The following is a 22118-nucleotide window of genomic DNA, read 5'->3' as shown; positions in this document are numbered from 1 at the left end:
GAAATAAATAGTTATTAATGAATCTTACTAAATTTAATTTAAAATTGGTAAATTTAATTTACACGTAAAACATAGAGCAAATCGTGAATAACTTTTAATTATTATCACGTGTTATCTGTATTGCATTTAAAACAATAAAATCAGTAGCCAGATAAGTTTTACTAAACTGTGTTAAAATCTGAAGTGCTTAAAGCGACCTTAACGGAGAGTGATTAAAGGAAGAATTGAGAATTCAGCTCGCATCATCGTTCAATTGACAACGGTAGCAAAAGTAACATTACTTAAAATAAAAATACCTGCAAAGGCATTAATAATAAAATTATACTTTTTAAATATTAACGTTTCAGTAGGTATCAAGTTACCATACATACATATCCTTGGATAAACACATCAAAATAAGATTTCCCCCAAACGATAGATAAAAATAGCCTCCCTTCACACATCCCTTGTTCGATATTCAATGGAGTGTTATTATTAAACTGTTGCCAGTTAAGCGTTAATCACACGTTACACAAGATGTTAACGGTCGGTTAATAATCGACCCTTGTAAGGGTAATAAGGAAAACGAATTTTGGAAGAAACGTGATATTTTTGGAAGCTGTAGGTATGTATCAGAGTCATCTTGACATACAAGTTTTATCTAGTTCGAGATTCATTACTTATAGGTATAAGATAAAAAATTGTCAATACAGATTATTTTTATTACAGAAATTATATGTATTACTGCGTTTTCACTGTTAGATAGTATATTTATCTAGGAAGGCTATGCTATATGCGACTGACCAGTTGGCTTGGTTGGTAGTGGCCCTGCCTTCCAAGCCAGAGGTCGTGGGTTCGATTCCCACCCAGGGCAAATATTTGTGTGATGAACATAGATGTTTGCTCTGTGTCTGGGTGTTACTTATCTATATATGTATTTGTTTAAAAATTATATATGTATGTTTATCAGCCATCTGGTTTCCATAACACAAGCGAAAGCTTAGTATGGGATCAGATCGTGCCGTGTGTGAAAATTGTCCTGAAATATTTATTTATTATTATTTATTTATATATTTTCGTCACACTAAGACTGGGTATATACCCAGGTATATACTCCTATATAGGAGCGAAGTTATGCGGGTACTACTCCGCGGTAACCGCAGTGTGCTACTATTTAATATTTTTTAACATGTGTTTTACAGCACGTATCGGTGTTGAAACATAAATTTGACAAATCCACATTGTAGGTAATATGAAAACAGATATGTATCACTGCGATACGTGGAGGTGAAATATACGTATGTACGTAAAATTGAGAATATAAAAAATAAAGCTATTTGTTATTTTTGTTTCCTAACGTGTGTTATAATATTGTACGATGTATTTTACCTTATTCACGTGATTTGTTTAACGAATTATTTAAGATGATTTTAATTTGTAAAAAGTGGACATTTTTGAATTCATAAATTACATTTAAAGAGAAATCAATTTTTGTTTCAAATAGTTTGGGAACCCTTCGACCACTTTATAAATTTTAGTAGGTAATGAACACAAAAACAAAATTAACCATAGGACTCGTTTTAGTGATAAATATAATACTCATCCATAACATGAATTTTTCAAAACATCTGCCGTGTTCGTATGCATAAGTCCGTTGCCAAGCAACCGCAATATCAAGAACCTTCCGTATTACAAAAAAAAGTTGATGAAAACGTGTTGTACAATTTGTATTCGCGTCTCGCCAAATTGCGTTACACATACAGTAATCTCTTAAACCATACGAGTTCTTGGAATAAACATGGTTTATTAATCTGTTTACACATTGTTTGTATGATTACGTTTCCGAATTTATGTTTAACTCCATTTCCTTTATCGTGAGCAAAAGTTTAAAACAAAATATCGAATTTGATGTTTAGTTAAAAGTTCACCCTAAGTTAATTTCTCAGAAATATTTGCTTTTGAGTCTATTAAATGTAATCAAAATAAACAATCGTACAATATTGTTTCTTAAATCCTTTATTTATTCACAAGTACAAAAAGACAATAATATCAAAAATGTATTCCAAGTAAACGAACGGGGACACAAAATTGTTTCTACAAGCCGATTCAGTATGGATTTTCTTGGTACGGATGAAATTCCGTAGGGACTACAAAAAAGCGTTTCAATTTGTGATGTATGTATTTATTTCTAGTTCTCGGAGGATTGCAGCTCATTCCGACAAACTAATCGAAAACCTACTTTTTGCGAATCGAATCGGTGCAGGGACGCCCTGCGACATCGTACTTGGATTTAAATTAGAGCAAGCTATTTAGCATTTATGTTCGAACCCTGTTTGGGTCTTGGAATTGGGAATCAAACAGAATTCATTCATTAATTATTCCTTTTAAATTGTGATGTCAATTGTTTCCTTGAATGTACGTTCAAAGGTTCTATTTTAATATTTAGATTGTGATTATTATGTTGTAATATTAAGCTCAATGCATTGTTTAAATTTGAAAAGAAGGTTATATTGTCATTAATTTCATATATTATAGCGTATACGTATCGTTAGCTACTATTAATCCATACTAATATTATAAATGCGAAAGTAACTCTGTCTGTCTGTCTGTTACTCAATCACGCCTTAACTACTGAACCAATTTGCATGAAATTTGGTATAGAGATATTTTGATACCCGAGAAAGGACATAGGATAGGTTTTATCCCAGAAATCCTACAGGAACGGGTTTTTCTTTGAAAACGCGGACGAAGCCGCGGGCGGAAAGCTAGTGTTTAATAACTGTTAATTTATTAATATAAGATTTAGTACCTAATGAAAATGTTGATCAGCAGGTTAAATAATACAAATAAAATACGTAGAATCATTAACATTTAACTTAACATTTACGAGTAGTTTACGGAGAATGTGTGGGAGTTTCTGTTGAATCAACCAATGGAAAATAAAATCATGTTTATTTTTGTTTATATCCCTTATCTTGTTGTTTCCGTAACATCAACATCTTCCGTAAGTTAAGAATAAGTTTGCATTTTAATAGTGTCATTGAAACTGCTTAAGATTGTCTTCTCTCGTTTTTCACAGTTTTAAGATTCAGTAATAAATATTGAAGTAACCTGCGTTTATTATTTTGTTTTCTAAATATGAGTCGTTAAGCAGTGTTTTGTGTTGACTTCTGGTACTTATAAGAGAGTATTCCCCACACGTATCGAGATGATATAAAAAGTTGTTCTCGTATATTACGACGCTGTATTATTTTCATGATCGTCATATTCTCACTATTGAAAGTAGCTGAACTGAAAGATCGGATTTGAACTATAGACCGATCTTAGTTTATGAAATGACGAATTACATAATATGTACTTTGTAGTTATTGTTGTTTTTTATACGATCAATGTTCAATAGGCACAGATCGAAACGTTTAATTATTCTCGAATATGATGTCCACCTAGACCAAGCTGCTTCGCTCAACAATTTCGCGCGGCTGTTCTCCCTGTCTTCGTCTGTTCGCCTAAAATATAAGTAAAGATAAAGATAAAAAATAATACATATAAAGGATTGAATATGGGACATAACATTATCATGGTTGATTTTACAATCAGCAAGAAAACCTTAAGCGTAAGATTAAACTTTTTTATTATCATTCGAAATAATAAAAATATACATGTACAAATAAATTTTTCTCTATAAAGTTAACTTACGATGAAAAAAACTCTTATTTATTTCTACTATAAAAATAAAACGTAAATGGAGCTGGTGAAGTGAAGCATTTATTTTAAATGCTCATATATCAGAGAGTGAATATAATATTTTTATATGAAAACATGTTAAAAACTTTGTTGTTGTTATTCGAAAAGGCTACTGAATGGATTGGACTGAAATTTGGTATGCAGATTATGGTTTGGAATTATTTAAATGTTTGCTTTGTATTTTATTTCCTTTTATTTTTATTGCTTTAAAAATATAATAAACTAGCAAACCGGGCGAACTCCGTTTCGCCCCCAGAGACACCTTTTCTTTGCTATAAACCTCACGGAGCCCGAGACCTTTCCAACCAAAACCGTGGAAATCGGTTCGTGCATTCTGGAGTTATAGCGTCAGGAAGGAAAACACGACTTATTTTTATATAGTAGATGTCTGTAAAATAATGTGAACGCTGTCCATTTTATACTGTTTCTATATTAGTTAATATTATGTATACTCAAACTACATGGTACTAAACAACGGTGATAAATTATAATTATATAAAAAACTAGCTGCTCCGCGCGGTTTCACCCCCGTGGCTCCACCCCTGTTGGACGTAGCGTGATGATATATAGCCTATAACCTTCCTCGATAAATGGGCTATCTAACACCGAAAGAATTTTTCAAATCGGACCAGTAGTTCCCGAGATTAGCGCGTTCAAACAAACAAACAAACAAACTCTTCAGCTTTATAATATTATATAAAAAATGTAAATCTCATCTTTCCGGAAGAGCCAGAAAGTTTTTGGAAACGGCTGTACCTTTTCTCACATAATATAGCCAAGAACAATGAATAAGCAAGATTTTGGATTAAAAACTTGAAACTCTGAGACCAGAGCTACAAAAATACAGACACATAAAGTTAATAACATTCTTTGCTTCGGACTTCAAGGTCATTTAAAATTTATAAAATTATAACTATATGTAACAAACGCTGTAGTCCCAAAACGATTAATTTTGTTGATGTTTGATACCTATGTTACAAATACTATATTCCTAAAACAATAAAAAAATGTAACCAATCAGGTTCATCAGCTTTTTTGTGTATTTATTTTTTGACTAGCTGCACTTCGCGGTTTCACCCGCGTGGCTCCGCTCCTGTTGGTCTTAGCGTAATGATATAATGCCTTTAGGCAATCTAACACCGAAATAATTTTTCCAGTATTCCAAATCGGTCCAGTAGTTCCTGAGATTAGCGCGTTCAAACAAACAAACTCTTCAGCTTTATAATATTAAGTATAGAATTATAGATAACGTAACTTTTTAAAATTTACATAAGTAATAGTAAACATAAAGTCATGAATTTCAGCAAGTATGCGACAATATACGACATACATGTATACAGAATCTGCTGCAGAAATAAAAACGCAGCGAATCGTGCCCACTCGGAAGTTAATGGGTCAGAATATCTCGACGTAATACGTTCCAATGTTCTGAAATATAACGTTCGCTGTTTCTTTGTGGAATAGAATCATGTAGTTTCTAGAATGATCATGTATGTCTTGATGTATATTTTGTTCTTGCATATATTGGTGGGTTCAGATGCTTGCGTGCAAACTTTGCACGGCAAAGTGACATTTAACGATTACAAGCACGGGCACAGGCGTGTAAACATGTTGTTGTGCATGCGCCCGTGTTTGTTTGTTTTGGGGGCTGATTGCTGGGCTGCTTGCCGGGCTGCTTGTCGGGCTGCTTGCCACGCATCTGAACGTACCATATAATATATAAATTTAATGACAGTGAAGTCTTTTTGATGGGAAAGGCTAAGATTGCAAGGCGCCCGTTAATTTATAAATTAATTCTTTTGAAATATTAAACGCTTGTTTTTCAGAGGTTCGCCTATTCAGTGCTGCAATTACATTTGATGTAAATTCGTATGTTTTATTTAGTTTTATCCTCTCTTTTATTTATTATGAGTGAAAACTATACTTAATTTATTTTAAATGGACTTCATTGCTATTTATATTATGAAGGTACTAGGAATTTATGATGTATATGTGTATGTATTATGTTGTCGGATATTGGATATATTTGAGATTAATTAAATGGAGGTATTACAGTGTATTAGATACGCCTAAGAGTTAATTGCTTGCACGTATAATGTACCTAGGTATATCAACCAGACTAATACATTAGTATGATAATCATATCTATTACGTTACTGATCTTAGAATATGATACTTATGGATAATAATTATAAGCTCATTAAAGAATATTAAAACTGGCCAAGTACGAGTCGGACTCGCGTACGAAGGGTTCCGTTATGCGTACTATCTATAATAGAAAATAATTGATTGTATAGGGTATTAATATTTAATTTTAATTTTAAGTATTTGTTGTTATAGCGGCAACGGAAATACATAATTTGTGAAACTTTCAGTTTTCTAGCTGTCACAGTTTATGAGATACAGCCTGGAGACAGACAGACAGCGGAGACTGTAAATAGTGTCCTGTTTTACCCTTTGGGTACGGAACCCTAAAGATAGCTTTCTCTGTCCCTATGTCCCTTAAATCTTTAAAACTACGCTACGGATTTTGATGCGGTTTTTTTAATAGATGGAGTGATTCAAGAGGGAGGTTTTAGTATATAATTTATTAGGTTTTAGACAAAGCGGGTGAAGCCGCGGTCGGTAAGCTAGTATTCTATATAATAAAAATGTATTTACAACAAAATTTATATACTTAACGCAAAATACACTAAATCCAATTCGAAGTGCGGAGTTTTCCGTGAAGTTTCACTGTAAAGTTTTAAAGAAAAATTGTAAAAGGGTACTTGTTGGGAACGGAACGTCTGTACATTTACTTTAACTAATTCGTTAGCTTGGACGGATTGTCTTTATTTTCTCCCTTTCTTGCTTTAAATCAAACTGGGTTAATTAAAAATAAATTACAGTACTCTAAAAGCAGTTGGTGATATTGCTCTTTTAGTAAATTAAGTTTATGTTTGGAATGTTATGAATGCTCCTGGAATTGTGAATGGACCTGTAATCTTTAGATATGAATGTACATAAATTAAGGGAGAGGATAATCTTTACGTCTTTGAGTGAACTGGGTAACAATAATATAATATTAAGTGAATTGAGACAGCTATGACAGAGTAGAAACAAAAAATAGAAACTAATTTTGGACGTTCTTAGAAATTTGATTTGTGCGAATGGGTACATTATTTTACTGTTTATTTTCAACTTTAGGACTTCAGGATACTTCTTACGCAATGCAGTAAATTTCACTAATTAATGGTAGGTATTTGAACTCTGTTTCCAAGAGGAAAGTTTATGCACAGGATCCGTCTTTCTTCCAAAGAAAGAAAAGATAACAATACAAACAACATTATCAAAAGAAAAAAAAAACATACACTTCAACTTTTAACGATGTATTGCTGGCATGATAAAAACTCTTCGTTTATGGCTTACCAACAATGGACGGAAGTTTTGAAATTTCGTTAAAAATTTTCGCCATTACAAGGGTCTAAGAGGCACCGTGAAAGGGAAAATGATTTATGCATGGTATGTGTTCAGCACATTAGCACGTTTCGAGCAGTCGCTTTTTAAAACTTTGCCGGGTATCCTAGTATTTCAAAGTTCCGTGATTAATTATAAATTTAATACCTTAGTCGATGTGAGCTTGAGAAATTACGAACAAGAGAAAATCGTACATATTTTTGGGTTTGAAACGAAAGTAAATAAACAAAACGGTGCAATAGAAACAGAACACATTTAAAATATTTTATTATAAAGATAATATTTTAGATAATATTTTATTATTATAAAGATAATAATCAGAAAATTCAAACTATTAAGAGAATTTCTGGGTTTGAAATGAAACACAACACTTCTTAAATATCTCAAAATAAATTAAATAACTAAATGACTGACTATTATTAATATAAGGTTGCTCATAACGTTTCTCAGATTAACTTAAAATCATATACTGTTTATGATTCGTCGATTGCCTAGTTTTACTCCGGTATAATGTTACATGTGCCAAAGATTTTAGTGCTCAAACTGTGTATTATATTCTACATTTTTTCTTCTATAATAATAAACCAAACCAAGCGTAATACGCCTGTTTATTTTACTAAACTTTATCATTATAGGTGTGGGCGAACGCCTACGCTTTGTGAATGTAATACCAACCGCTTGAGTTCTATCGATAGATCACTCGTGTATGATATAAAATATTACTGCTATCGTAATACTGATGAATATATTTGATACGTATTGTGGGTATAGTAATAAGAATTCAGGTATTATACGGCTCCACTCGCGTGAAAAGTCTTTCATTCGAGAAATAAAAAGCCTTTGTGCTAATCTAAATAAATCTACATCTGTTACATCGGCGATGAAGTGACAAACATGTATGGAAACTCATGTGTATTGTATGAGGGTTATAGTAGTTTAAGTTGGTGCCTTTGCAAAGAAACATAACGTCTACGGATACCGAGTCTCTCTTCCTGTCCTTTGATGCCATGAGTGCCGTGAGAAGACTTGTGTACTCGTTGCAATCACCTACATAGGTACTGTTAATAGCAGTAATTTTTATTCGACTTTGGTAAGTCTTAGTTCCTCAGAGCTCCAAGTTCTTACAGTGAATTAATTAAGTATGCCCTGATTTTGCGCGAATATTCCTCTTTTAATATGTCTTATCCATATAATGTGAATATACTATATCATGTTTTCATGAATAAAAAATTTACAATGATTTATGCATCTAGAGATATTGTTTTAAAGACTTAAACTTTTTTTATAAGTTTATGTGCAAGATACGAATAAGCAAACATTTTAAGTAGATTGCCTTGTAGAACGTACCTTATCCTAAATCTCTAACACTATAGAACGTAATAACCCAGAAGGTTCCATCCAATTCAAACAAAATAGTATTCAAATTAATAAACAACAGACAGACAGTTGTCATGTTTAATTATAATATAATCTACAATTCAAATAGCTATAGAATTTCAGCAAATAGAATTAACGATTGGCTGAGACGCTTCGATCAAATACACTACACAATTTACGTTTCACAGAGTCTATCAATCACCTTTTTTATCATTGATGTTGTCCATAATATAAGTCAATAGAAAAACATTATATTTTTTAATCTGTGACATCCTTTAAACATTTTGTAGAATAAAAAGAAAACAATATGAAAGACGCGGGATCGAACAACTCCTCGTGGTTGATTTTTTTATTTTAAAAAAATATATATTTATAAAGCATTCGAATCTTAGCTAAAATATAAAACAATATGAAGCTAAGCTTTAAAAAAAACTGTTTATGCTAATTTAATTTTGTACAAACTGATAAAAATCAAGTTTTTTTTTTACGATAGGGCCAGATTAATTACGTTTGTTAATGAATTAACATAAAAAGGATAAGCTCTATAAAACGAATATAACAATAAGTCTGCCTTTTTCGCGCCAAAGGGTTGCCTAAAGCAACAGACAGTAAAAAGCCCGCGAAAGCGAGTCGCATTTCCTTTTACATTTTTTTTGTGTATTCAGCCAAGTTTTATGCGCGAGTCTTAGTTATTTAAAACTCTTTAGTGCTGATAATTATAAATACAAAGCGTAATAATATAATATATTTGTTTTATTATTGTATGAACATGGTTATAAATTAGGTTATTATTATTAACGTTATTTTGTTAATTCGAGTATTAAGTTTCGTTCAAAAATGAAAAACTTTTTCTTGTTTGAATTTGAGTAGGTGAGTTTAAAAATCGAAATCCACGAGATATTTATTTTATCACGTTCACAGTTAAATGTTCTAAACGTCGGGTTGGATAAAATCTATACTAATATTATAAAGCTGAAGAGTTTGTTTGTTTGTGTGAACGCGTTAATATCAGGAACTACTAGACCGATTTGAAAAATTGTTTCGGTGTTAGATAGCCCATTTATGGAGGAAGGCTATAACAATCTATATAATAATCACGCTAAGACCAACAGGAGCGGAGCACTGCGGGTAGAACCGCGGGGCACAGCTAGTTACATATAAATCGTACTTACTTAAAAACTTTAGATAACAAATTGAGCTTTAGCTATAATGCGACCTTTTGATTTCTTACGTCTAAGATGTCATGGAAGAAAGAAAGATAAGGTAGGTATATACCTACGCGTAAATTTTTAACTTTATAAAAGACACTGAAAATCAGTGTAACAACTGCATTGCAGCGTTTGCTGAGTAGCTGTAACTACGTTTCATGCCTCTAATTACTTTTCTTTTTAGTATTGTGATTGTTACTCGACTCGTATTATTGCAACATTTTATAAGCTATTTTAATACAGTATTTTCTTCCGGTCTATGTCTACATTTTATGTGCCTTAAATCATGAAATTAAAATATAAAAATAATGCTATGTAGTTCATCGCAAAATGGTTACCATCAAAATTTCCTCCCATATAAGAAAAATAAGCACACGAAGTATATACACACTTTTTCTAATAAATATATTAACTACGTACCTCGATTCAAATTGCTATTGCACATTGCAGGTTTTTGCTTTACCATTTCGTTTCACGATAATTATTATTTAATAGCGTTGAGAGTTGTCATACTGCACTTGTATGCAATACAACTTGCACGTTCCCACATTTATGAGGAATAACCATTAATTAGTTTATTTTAACACTATAAAATATACTTAAAACGATCTTGTCTGTTTGCAATTAACTGAATTATTGATAGTAACTACATAATATAAGACAGTCTTCCATTCACGAAAAGCATAAACATTTTTAAAGAGATTTTCGTGCGATTTTTACAGTAGAGGTAGATAAGAATTATGATAAAGGATTTTAATTTGTAAATTGTCAAATGTATAGTACTATATTAAATTAGTAAAGTATATTACTGAACCAGTAAGTATAAGATTATATTTTATTACCTCACTAGCTTACCGCCCGCGGCTTCGCCCGCTTTATCTAATCTAATAAATTATATACAAAAACCTTCCCCTTGAATCACTCTATCTATAAAAAACCGCATCAAAATTCATTTTTTGCATAGTTTTAAAGATTTAAACATCTGACATTTAAACATTTAAGCATCGGACCAAGGGACAGAGAAAGCGACTTTGTTTTATACTATGTAGTGATAAAGGGCTCACTGAAAATCGGTGCTGCGGTAACATTGCGTCACAGATTACTTCACTATCACACCTTTAATGATTTCATGCAGAGGCTACATGTAATCAAAATATATTATCATTTTATTTATGCTCATGAAATAATAATATACCCTCATTTATTTAACTTTACGTAGAGCAATATATTCCAATATCATTCCCCTTTTCGAATTTCACACTAAGTCTTTATATGTAAAAAGCAAAATTAAAAGATACATAGATACAAATACGTAGAAAATACAATTCCGAAGCCCTGTTTCTATTGAGCTTTTAAAAAATCGAATTCAAATAAAATACCCAAATAAAAATAAATTATTCAAAAACCTTTTTAGTTTCTTCAGTACCGGTGCGAATAATAATCTTGTAAATACCCAGGGGTTTCTCTCTCACTGTCAACGGAACTCGTTATTTCTTTTCGGGAAAACGATAAATAACATGATAATTAATATTGTTATTTGTTAAGAAAATAGAAAACAGCCGTCTATAGTTTATCGTATATTTTTTTAAATTTATATTACTACAGTACTTATAACGTCTTAATAAAATGTAATAATTAATCTTAATAAATGTAATAAATGTATGTAATAATAAAATAGTTAGTTAGTTAATATTTTATGGCACAAAAAAAAGGCGAAAATCTATATACAAAAAACTCAAACAGTGCTTACGCAGTACAATATTATGCACATATCTTTAAATAAGGTAATTTTTTCTTCCTTTCCTCAATAATATTAACGATGTATCCACAACATAGACTAGAGTAGCTAATTTTTGAAACAAAAAAAAATCGCAGTCGGATGAAACCCATTAGAAAAGGTATGTATAAAAGTGTGCCTGATTTAGTAAAAGCTCATTATCACACTGTTTGTATGCATTTCCTGAGAACATTTATTATGGTGGTGTTTATTTTTTTTTACACCATATGAAAGTAGAGATTTCAATGAATAAAAGGCACCCCAAGTTTTTGAAAAAAGCTGATATTTTGACGGGTGACTTTTCGATTGAAAATTAGGTTGTTTTTTGGTATTCATTCAAAATAAGGCGAAAAAATAAATATTTTCAATCAAATAAATTACAGTGTATTTGGGACATAATAAAGTAAGTTTCCACCAAATTTCGTAGAAAAAAAATAAATTTTGAAGTAGATAGAAATAAAAGACCAAAAACTTGGTTTTTTTAATTTTTCACCTAAATTTTTAGGTTATGTGAAAAAATTGTGAATACAAAAGTTGTAGAACTTTTAATTACCTACAATTTTGCCATTGAACTTTTTTCTATAGGACTTGTAGTTTTGTCGGAAATCGAGAGTAACCATTTTTTTCTCTTAAAAGCTCCCCCCTCCCGCTTCCCGAACTCGGATTGACCGTAATTTATTTTTCCTTACATTTTTATCATATTCCCCTCCTTTTCTAATGGGTTTCATCCGACTGCGATTTTTTTTATCTTTTCATTATTTTCAAAGGCTTCTACCCCAGTCTAGTGGAAGTCGAATAAATAAAACCTTTAAGATTCATAGTTAACTAGAGGTCCGCCCCGGCTTCGCCCGTGGTACATATTTCGCAATAAAAGGTAGCCTATGTCCTTTCTCGGGTATCAAAATATCTCCATACCAAATTTCATGCAAATTGGTTTAGTAGTTTAGGCGTGATTGAGTAACAGACAGACAGACAGAGTTACTTTCGCATTTATAATATTAGTATGGATAGTCTGGATGTCAACGTATTTTAATAAAAGAAAGGCAAGTTCTTGTAAGCTTAAAGTGGTCTAAGAGTAAAAGTGCCTATTCACTGTGTATTATCTAGACTAGCGCTTGTCTGAGGTTTTGTTCAAGTAGCCTATTTAATGGTGTAGAATTTTTAACACGCTTTTATTAGCTTTACCTGTAAGTTGTGATTGTGTGATCGAAAAATTACACCTTTTAAACATGTAAAGAGCTTATTACATGTTTTAAAGGTGTAATTTTTCGATTCGATTTTGATACACTTTAAATGGACAGATTTAAATAAATGCTTGTACGACTATCAAGTTTTTAAAGCGTATGTTTACTAAACTAATTAGTTTAATATAGTGTTCATTTAATACAAATAAAATGCGAATTTACGTCACTTACTTTTACATAGAATATTCCAAGGTAGAGCGTGTGGTGTAGAGCGTAAGCTCATACTCGAAATTTTTTCATACATTAAACTCTTACAAGTGTTTATGAATATGTGAGTATTATTTTAAACTACCCACAATTTGGAAAGTCGATATCGTATTTTATAATAGATAGTGTGGTTCTCAAGGAGGTATAAATATTATATGTTAAGTTTTAGACAAGAGGGTGAAGTCGTGGCCGGAAAGCTACGTTTATAATAAATCTACTGTCCAAATTGTTTTTATCTGATACTTTCCACATATCTATCTGTATGTTACAATAAAGAATCGCCAAATGTGTGCACGGCTCCACCGATTCGACATTTTTTAACACAAGGAAGGTTCTTATGGAGAGAAATCTCTATAAGGAGCAATAGAGCAGATCAACGTCTGACGGGGCAGCTATGTATCATTGCCCAAATTAGAAAACTACACTCCGTAGTTGTGCCTAAAAGATTTGCATATAACTATAAGCTAAAGCGCTTGACTGACAAGGCTCTTAGGATGTTAGGGCCTGAATGGACGCTCATACGGCAGTGTAGAATCACGCGTAGGGTGGGCCGCACGTGCGCTGTTCGAAGTTCAGTCGTAACTTGTGTTGTGTAGTGTAGTGTGTTTTAGTAAATGGTAAGTTTAAATATTATGGAGTTTATTTAAAAAAAATGCTATAATTTTTTTTTAATTTGTCAGAATGTTTGAAACAGTCTTTTTCCGCGTGCGAGGATAAAAATATTGTTTGTTGGTTGTGATTGTTGTAAAATTGTAAAATAATACAGTGAGTGATTTTAAGCAATTAAAAAAACATGAAGTTTTCAGTTGTATTTTGTTTTGTTAACTAGTATATTGTTTTATAGATACTTATTACATGAATAGGTAACGGGAAATACGCTTTGAAAGCTAGCAAGCTTTTCTTTTTCATTCGAGCTTTCTTCAAACTTACTCCTTTCAATATTATTTAATAGGAGGTAAAGAATTATTATTTATTCTTTTGCTATTTATTGAGGTGTTGAAAATATTATCTTAATGTGACATGGTAATTGGTTATAAATGTTATAGAGTATCTATAAAAATGAAACCCGTTTCGCGTTGTTACGGCATCACGCGCGAACGGGTGGACCGATTTCGATTATTCTTTTTTTATTCTATTCCTTGAAGTACGAGGATGGTTCTTATGTAGAGAAAACGTAAATATGTACCACGGGCGAAGCCGGGGCGGACCGCCAGTTTTATATAAAAATCTTTTTTACTTTGATTTAAAACATAATGAATTTAACATAATGAACTTGATTTTGACAAGTATTACTTGATTATAGAAATTATTTGCTTTAAATATAGTAATATTAATAAAATAATTAATGAATATTATTCACATAACAATATATTAATTAAACAAAAGCAGCTTGAAGGCTTAACAATATAATATTATTATTACACAATACACGGTTTTTACCTTATATTTATCTACTCTGCGAAATGATAAAAACAATAAAAAAATATTTAATACATATTATGTTATTAATATATACCTAATATAACATTTTTATTAAACCCAAAACTATAGCAATAAAGAATGAAAATACAAATAAATAATTATGGTTTCTACATAATTTTCACAATCACTGCGAAAAAGAAATCAACTTTTAAGCGACATAAATTCGTTTAGCTTTTTTGAATAATCAAATAATACATATTAAGAAAATGAAAAAAATCTACAAATTAATATTTTTTCAAATAACAGAATGTAGCATTAACAACAGCTTAGAAATTTCGGGCACATGATATCAGTATATTTATTTAGGTAATAAATCATATAGACCGGGAGATACTGACACAAAATTTCGAGTCATTTGTAACAGGATGGCGGTTCTACAGGGGTCTTAGTACGCAATGATAAAAAGAAAAATGATGGTGTGATCGCTGGTATCGGTGGTTTAGTCGCGTGGGCGTTAGCCGAACTCGTCGGAAAAATAGCGAAAGTCAAACGATTTGTAACACAAAAATTTTAGTATTTACCGATAGCCCATAAAAAAGAAGTAGGCGGTAGTGTCATGCCATACTTTTCCGGTGTGACTTACAGCCCGCCATACCGACGCGAATATGTTGATTTAAATAAAACAATTATTCAACCATTTGTACCAGGCTAACTTTTGCACAGGTAACCATCGTCGTGCAGCCATTTACGAAAATCGCCATGCCATACTTTTCGGACGATTCCAAATGGTCGCCATACCGCCGAAAATCTGCAAAAAAAATTTATTTCGCCAAACTTTTTGTACCAGTATTGCATTTGGATTTTTGGAGAGTATTTGATAAAATGTGACCATTATTATATTTGCCATACTTCTAGTAGGGGGAAAAAGTGCTGTCATACTTGAAAAATTAATTTAGTATTAATTTATATAAGTGAAGATTTCCAACACCTAGATCTTTGAAATTTTGTATTTATATTCTTTGATCCTCAAACTTCCAGGAAAAATAAGTGCCATACTGTTACAAATCGTTTGACTTTCGCTATTTTCCGACGAGTTCGACTAACGCCCACGCTACTAAGCCGCCGGTACCAGCGTTCACACCATCATTTTTCTTTTTGTCATTGCGTACTAAGAACCCTGTAGAACCGCCATCCTGTTACAAATGACTCGAAATTTTGTGTCAGTATCTCCCGGTCTAATATGGTTTTCAGGTGACAGAATTTCCAGATTTAAGTACAAAATCACTTTAATTAATTATTAATATAGCATCTACTGGTGATAATCAAATTTCTCTCTACAATTTTGTATTACTACAGAAATCTGTTAATGATATTTCACTTTAATTAAATAACACTAATTGACAAGAAACTCAACGTTTAATGTAATCCATACTATGATACTAATATTATAAATGCGAAAGTAACTCTGTCTGTCTGTCTGTTACTCAATCACGCCTAAACTACTGAACCAATTTGCATGAAATTTGGTATGGAGATATTTTGATACCCGAGAAAGGACATAGGCTACCTTTTATTGCGAAATATGTACCACGGGCGAAGCCGGGGCGGACCACTAGTTAAATATAATATAACGACGTGGAATCACACTGAATTATCCCAATTTTCTTTGAAATTAATTGTTATATTAATTATAAGATGACATCATATTAATATGAGCGGCGATAATGGTTGGCAAAAGCAATATTATATAAATAACTAGCTGTGCCGCGCGGTTTCACCCACGGACGAACCCGTAAAAAAATCAAGTATTTCTCAGATAGGTGTGAAAATACTTGTAATTTAGGTGATGAAATCACATATTCCAATCACAACAAATTTTTGTTGTAGTAGGTATTGGAATTTATTGGAATTGATATCGAGGGAAAATAATTCAGCTTAATTTTACAATGAACATCAAGTAGTATTTCAATACATTTAGTTCCAAAAACACTCTCTTTGTTAACCGTTATTTGGTATACAAATTAACACCGAATCAATTCAGCTTAATTTTACAATGAACATCAATTTACATAATTCAATTATATTACTTTTAATTTATAACAAATAATATTGCATTGAATAAATGAAGAGAAATAAATTTATTTGTCCATTTTATGTTTTACATTATTAATGTACGACAGTGGGCCCCAAACTAAGTGAAATAGAGTAGATAATAATAAATTGTTCGAATACTATTAAAATTCAACGGTGACTGAATTGTCTTCATTTTTCCGTGAGAACTAAATTTACGTTTCAAAGCTAAGAAGCAAGAAAGAAACGTAAGAAATATCTCAATTTGAATATCATTGGGACCGAAAATCTTCGGCTTTTTTCAAGTCACAAACGTTGAAAATATAATAGTTGATAGAATAAGTATAAATACTAAGCAATTAGTTTTGAAGTCAGGGTCAGTATTTTATTTCTTCTTCTTTGTATGTGTTTCTTTTTATTCTCATAGGGAATAATGAATCGTAGTAAATTATGAACTTGCAAAAATATTTCTTAATTTTTTTTAAATTGTTTTTATGAAATATTAAGAACCTTGACAATAAAGTTTCTAAGCTATTCAAAACCAAAACAGTAAACTTTCTGAACTCCTCAAAAATAAAGATGAATAATTGTATCATCAAAATCAGGCATATTTTCGGTCATAATTGTTAAAATATAAGATACAAAATGACATTTTATAATTTATAGATCAGACTGAATAATAATATTTTACAGTATTATAATATCGTCGTCTCTACTATTGGCTGAATTTGATGGCTATAATAGTCAATATTATATCAAACTTAAAGACGATAATACTTTTTAATACTAAAAAATAATAACAATTATGAATTACAAGCCTACGGTTTAACGGTCTTTACAACAAAATGGTGGACAGGGCTCACGTATGAAATAACTGACCCAGTTGGCAATGTCATTTCCAATCGAGGCTTTGCACGGCTATCTAGGCTCCTTAACGTCAAATTATTTCACAATTTCTTCTTGTATTATCAAGAAAATATTTTATACAAGTTGTGCGTAGTGGTTTTACCCGCATTGCTTAGTGTGATGATCTAACCTTCCTCGATAAATGTTATTTCTAACAGTGAAATAATTTTTTAAATAGGATTCGTGGTTCCTGAGATTAGCGCGTTCAAGCTAACAAATAAACTTTAAAGTTTTATAATATTTATAACTGTGCTCCACGGTTTTAGCCGCAGTTTTCTGCTCCTGTTGGTCTTAGCGTGATGATATAATATAGCCTTATACCCTATCTTATATATAAAATTCTCGTGTCACAATGTTAGTCTGCATACTCCTCCGAAACGGGTGGACCGATTCTCATGAAATTTTTTCTGTGCATATCGGGCAAGTCTGAGACCACGGGCGAAGCCGGGGCGGACCGCTAGTATATATATATAGTCTTGGCTCTTGCTTGATAAATGGACTATCTAACAGTGAAATATTTTTTGTAATCGGACCCGAGGTCCTGAGATTAAGAAAACAAACAAACAAACTCTTCAGCTTTATGATATTATAGTACATAGACTAGGATATAAAATGTTTTTGTTTATCCAACAATACAGTTCTAGGGAACTTCATCGTTGTTCGAGTTCTACGGAAATTTGAATAAAATTTTGAAAATATATTGCTTCTGAGAATTTTGGGAAGCTCATTTTACATTTTTGTGGAAATTAAGGATAATAGAATAATTTTATCATAGGATATTCTTTATTATTGTTAAACGCAAACTGTTAATTACAGTTTTATTTTTAAGAACTTATTTATTATTAGGTTGCCGCCCGCGGCTTCGCCCGCGTAGTCAAAGAAAAACCCGCATAGTTCCCGTTCCCGTGGGATTTCCGGGATTGCGTCATTTTCCCGAGATAATAAGTAGCCTATGTCCTTTCTCGGGTATCAAAATATCTTCATACCAAATTTCATGAAAATTGGTTCAGTATTTTAGGCGTGATTGAGTAACAGACAGACAGACAGAGTTACTTTCGCATTTAATTATAATATTAGTATGGATTGTTTTGATGCAACAATCGTGGGAGGGACGGTAGTAAAGTAAATTTTAAACAACTTATGCCATTCTAATCTCTTAACTAATCTCATAAAACAAATATTTTTTAATTTTGTTTATTTTTTCAACTTGTAGGTATAAGTATTTTTATCTCGGTAAATATAAGTATTTGCTTGCTGGAAAGTACTAAAAATACAAACTCAACGACATCATTGTGTAGTTAAACTTCAATGGATTCTTTATTTAAATAAACCGTTGTTTTATTGTTTTCTTAATTAATTGCCAACCCTTTCCGGGTTGAGATGGTAAGTCTATATTTTTGTTGGCTCCATCAAATACTTCCCTTGGACCCTTTGTTGATCCACATGACATGTACCTATATGTCACCGTAAGATTGAAAACACAGTTGGATTTTATCTATACTAATAATATTATAAAGCTGAAGAGTTTGTTTGTTTGAACGCGCTAATCTCAGGAACCGATTTCAAAGATTATTTCGGTGTTAGATAGCCTATTTATCAAGGAAGGTTATAGGCTATAATACCATCACGCTAAGAATAACAGGAGCGAATATTTTCTTGATAATACAAGAAGAAATTGTAAAATAATTTGACGTTAAGGAGTCTAGATATAGCCGCAGGGCACAGACAGCTAGTTTAATATAAAATTATGTGTTGAAATGCAAGCTAATGTTCCACAATTTGTTGAGAGATTACAATCGGGCGAGTAGGTAGGCGATAATTAGCAATCTTACAGCGACATATACAATCTTTTGCGTATTCAAGCATTATGTTTCACATGCTATTATCCGTTACATTTATGTGTGTCACACGTTAATTGGTATTACAGTAAAATAATGACATTTAAAATTGTACGTGTAATGTTACTGAGTCATCTCAAAGTGAACAGCGTGAGCTTAATTACGCGGAATGCTGAATTTTGTTATTTCAGCGCTGTTATAAAGTATACTTAAGATTTTGATTGTATTTGATCACAAACCAAATGAATTAGGTTCATTTTTTGCAGTGGCCCATAATTAATAATATTTTAGCTTAAGGTAGTGATTGAAATAATCTTATTTGAGTAAATAAGATTATTTCAATCACTACCTTAACTTTTCATACACATTCATACCATGTAGTTATAATACCAAGATTCAATCAAAAGGTTGAAAAAGGAGTAGAAAATTTTCCTTTCACAAGCACTTATTATTTCTATCTTAAGACTGAATCACACAATTCTCAGTAATAATAAACATATTATTATTTCACCCTTTGCTTTTGCAGAAAAAAATATAAGAATATAATCCATACTAATATTATAAATGCGAAAGTAACTCTGTCTGTCTGTCTGTTACTCAATCACGCCTTAACTACTGAACCAATTTGCATGAAATTTGGTATAGAGATAGTTTCATACCTGAAAAAGGACATAGGATAGGTTTTATCCCGGAAATCCTACGGGAACGCGTTTTTCTTTGAAAACGCGGGCGAAGCCGCGGGCGGAAAGCTAGTATTATTATAAAGTAAACAATCACACAAACAAACCTTTCAATTATTTCCTATCTGGGGAATATTTAGCTCGAACGCTCTATTAAGAAGCTAATTAATGAGAAAATACTAATAGAAACTACGAGAACTATTCGATAAATTAATGGCTGTTCCAATGTGGGTGTCATTATGAAGCTGTGGGATTATCTGCGTATTATCTGCAATGAAGCGATTAGACTCAGTCTTGGAATTGCTTCATTCGTTTAAATTCTTGAAATTAACGGATTAGTCACCCAATGGTTTAGATTATGAGCTTGATATTTCAAAAGAGATTCGAGTGTTTTTTTTAGGAACGAAATTAAAATAAGGTATAGGTATGCTTTGAAAAATGAAAATATCTTTAGGTAAGTAAATGAACTAAGAGATTTTTAAAGTAAAGATTGGAGCATTTACACATTTTATTTAATTCCAAAAATAAAGAATTGTGATACTTAAATCGTAAAATAGCACAACAGGAGTTCACCACATCGCATGTAAGTACATAATATTCTTACATACGATGTAGTGGCGGACATAATATTTTAAATGCAAAGTGCAAAGTTTTAAAAACTATTGAAATTTCAATATTTTTAAAAGCTTATAAAAAATGTAATTCTAAACATCCTTATGATCAAAAGATCAAAGCTTAATGCGGTTCAATGACCATCAAACGTTTGCGATCAAACTAAATCTCATAAAACTAGTCGTAAAATCTATACTAATATTATAAAGAGGAAAAGTTTGTAAGTATGTATGTAAGTATGTATGTATGTATGGTTTTCACGCAAAAACTACTGGACCGATTTCAAAAATTCTTTCACCATTAGAAAGCTGCATCTTTACTGAGCAACATAGGCTATATTGCATTTTCAAAAAAATTAGAGATCCTTACCAAAAATGCAATAATGTAACCCAAGGTGTAAAAAAATCCTCAATAAAACTTCTGTCATCGCGTGCGCTGCGGAATCTATTGAAGATAGAACAAAAAAATGTTCTACGGTATTATAGAATGGATCAATATCTACAAGAAAGTCCGCGATACCATATGTCCATCTTCAGTAGTTATGTTACTACAACAACTTTTTTACGTTTTCAAAGTAAATAAAAGTGCCGACAGTAATCAAACCATGTTATCCATACACATATATTAATCCTTATCCCATTAAATGATGTTTTATTATAGACTGTTTCAATACCAGCAAAATACTTTTTAAATGAAAAGAATTGGATATTCCATTCAAAAGATATAACGAATTTTTAAAAGTGTCAATCTACAGAAAATAGTAGGTATACTGTTCGAGCAGGCCGTAGTGCGGGGGTCACGGAGGAATTCTACCAATATGCGTCTTGACGGAACACAGTGGGGTTTTGGTCGGTAGGAATCCGACATAACCCACGGCCCCACGGGACGGGGTAAAGGTGATTTTCATGTGATTAAAAATTAAACCTATAGTCCGACCTATTTAGTAGACTTTTCACTGTAACGATATCGTTATCTATGCGGGTGAAACCGCAGGGCATTGCTAGTAGAAAATAAATATTAATTTCACCTTTCATGAAAACTTGGATCAGAACTAATTGCTAGCTCGAAAATGAATTATTTATTTAATTTATCATCTTATTAGCGTTCTCTTACATAGTCATTTACAGTCCTTCTATATTTTATAGGTATATATGTTAATTAAAAATCCAAATACTTATCTGACAATTAATTTGCGACTTGTTTTTTATACTAGCTTTCCGCTCGCGACTTCGCCCGCGTAGTTACCGATCCCATGAGATTTCCATTAAACTATCCTATGTCCTTTCTCAGGCCTCAAATAGATCTATACCGAATTTATCCAAATAGGTTCAGTAGTTGAGGCGTGAAGAAGAGACAGACAGAGTTACCATCGCATTTATTATACACTATCTTTCTGCCCGCGGCTTCGTCCGTTTTGTCTAAAACCATATAAATTATATACTTAATAAAAACCTTCCTCGAGAACCACTCAGATCTAATAAAAAAACCGCATCAAAATCGATTGCGTAGTTTTAAAGATTTTAGCATACATAGATAGGGACAGAGAAAGCGACTTTGTTTAATACTATGTAGTGATATATAACATTTATTATATAAAA

The 22118-nt window shown here is 31.8% G+C and overlaps 1 protein-coding gene across 1 annotated transcript in view; it reads left to right on the top strand.

Annotated features, from left to right (window-relative positions):
- The first annotated feature begins 13529 nt into the window (after window positions 1–13529).
- Window positions 13530–22118, top strand: part of LOC149486123 (uncharacterized) — a 48400-nt gene continuing 39811 nt past the window's right edge. Inside the window, exon 1 of the mRNA XM_089699461.1 lies at window positions 13530–13609. The gene's annotated coding sequence lies outside the window, so the exon portion shown is untranslated. The remainder of the gene's footprint in view (window positions 13610–22118) is intronic.

Source organism: Colias philodice, chromosome 9, assembly GCF_061535455.1.
Source record: "Colias philodice isolate Cphi_HAF_F1 chromosome 9, ilColPhil1 Martin Lab GWU primary, whole genome shotgun sequence".
Classification (NCBI taxonomy): Eukaryota; Metazoa; Arthropoda; class Insecta; order Lepidoptera; family Pieridae; genus Colias; species Colias philodice.
This window is presented reverse-complemented; position numbering and strand designations above follow the sequence as displayed.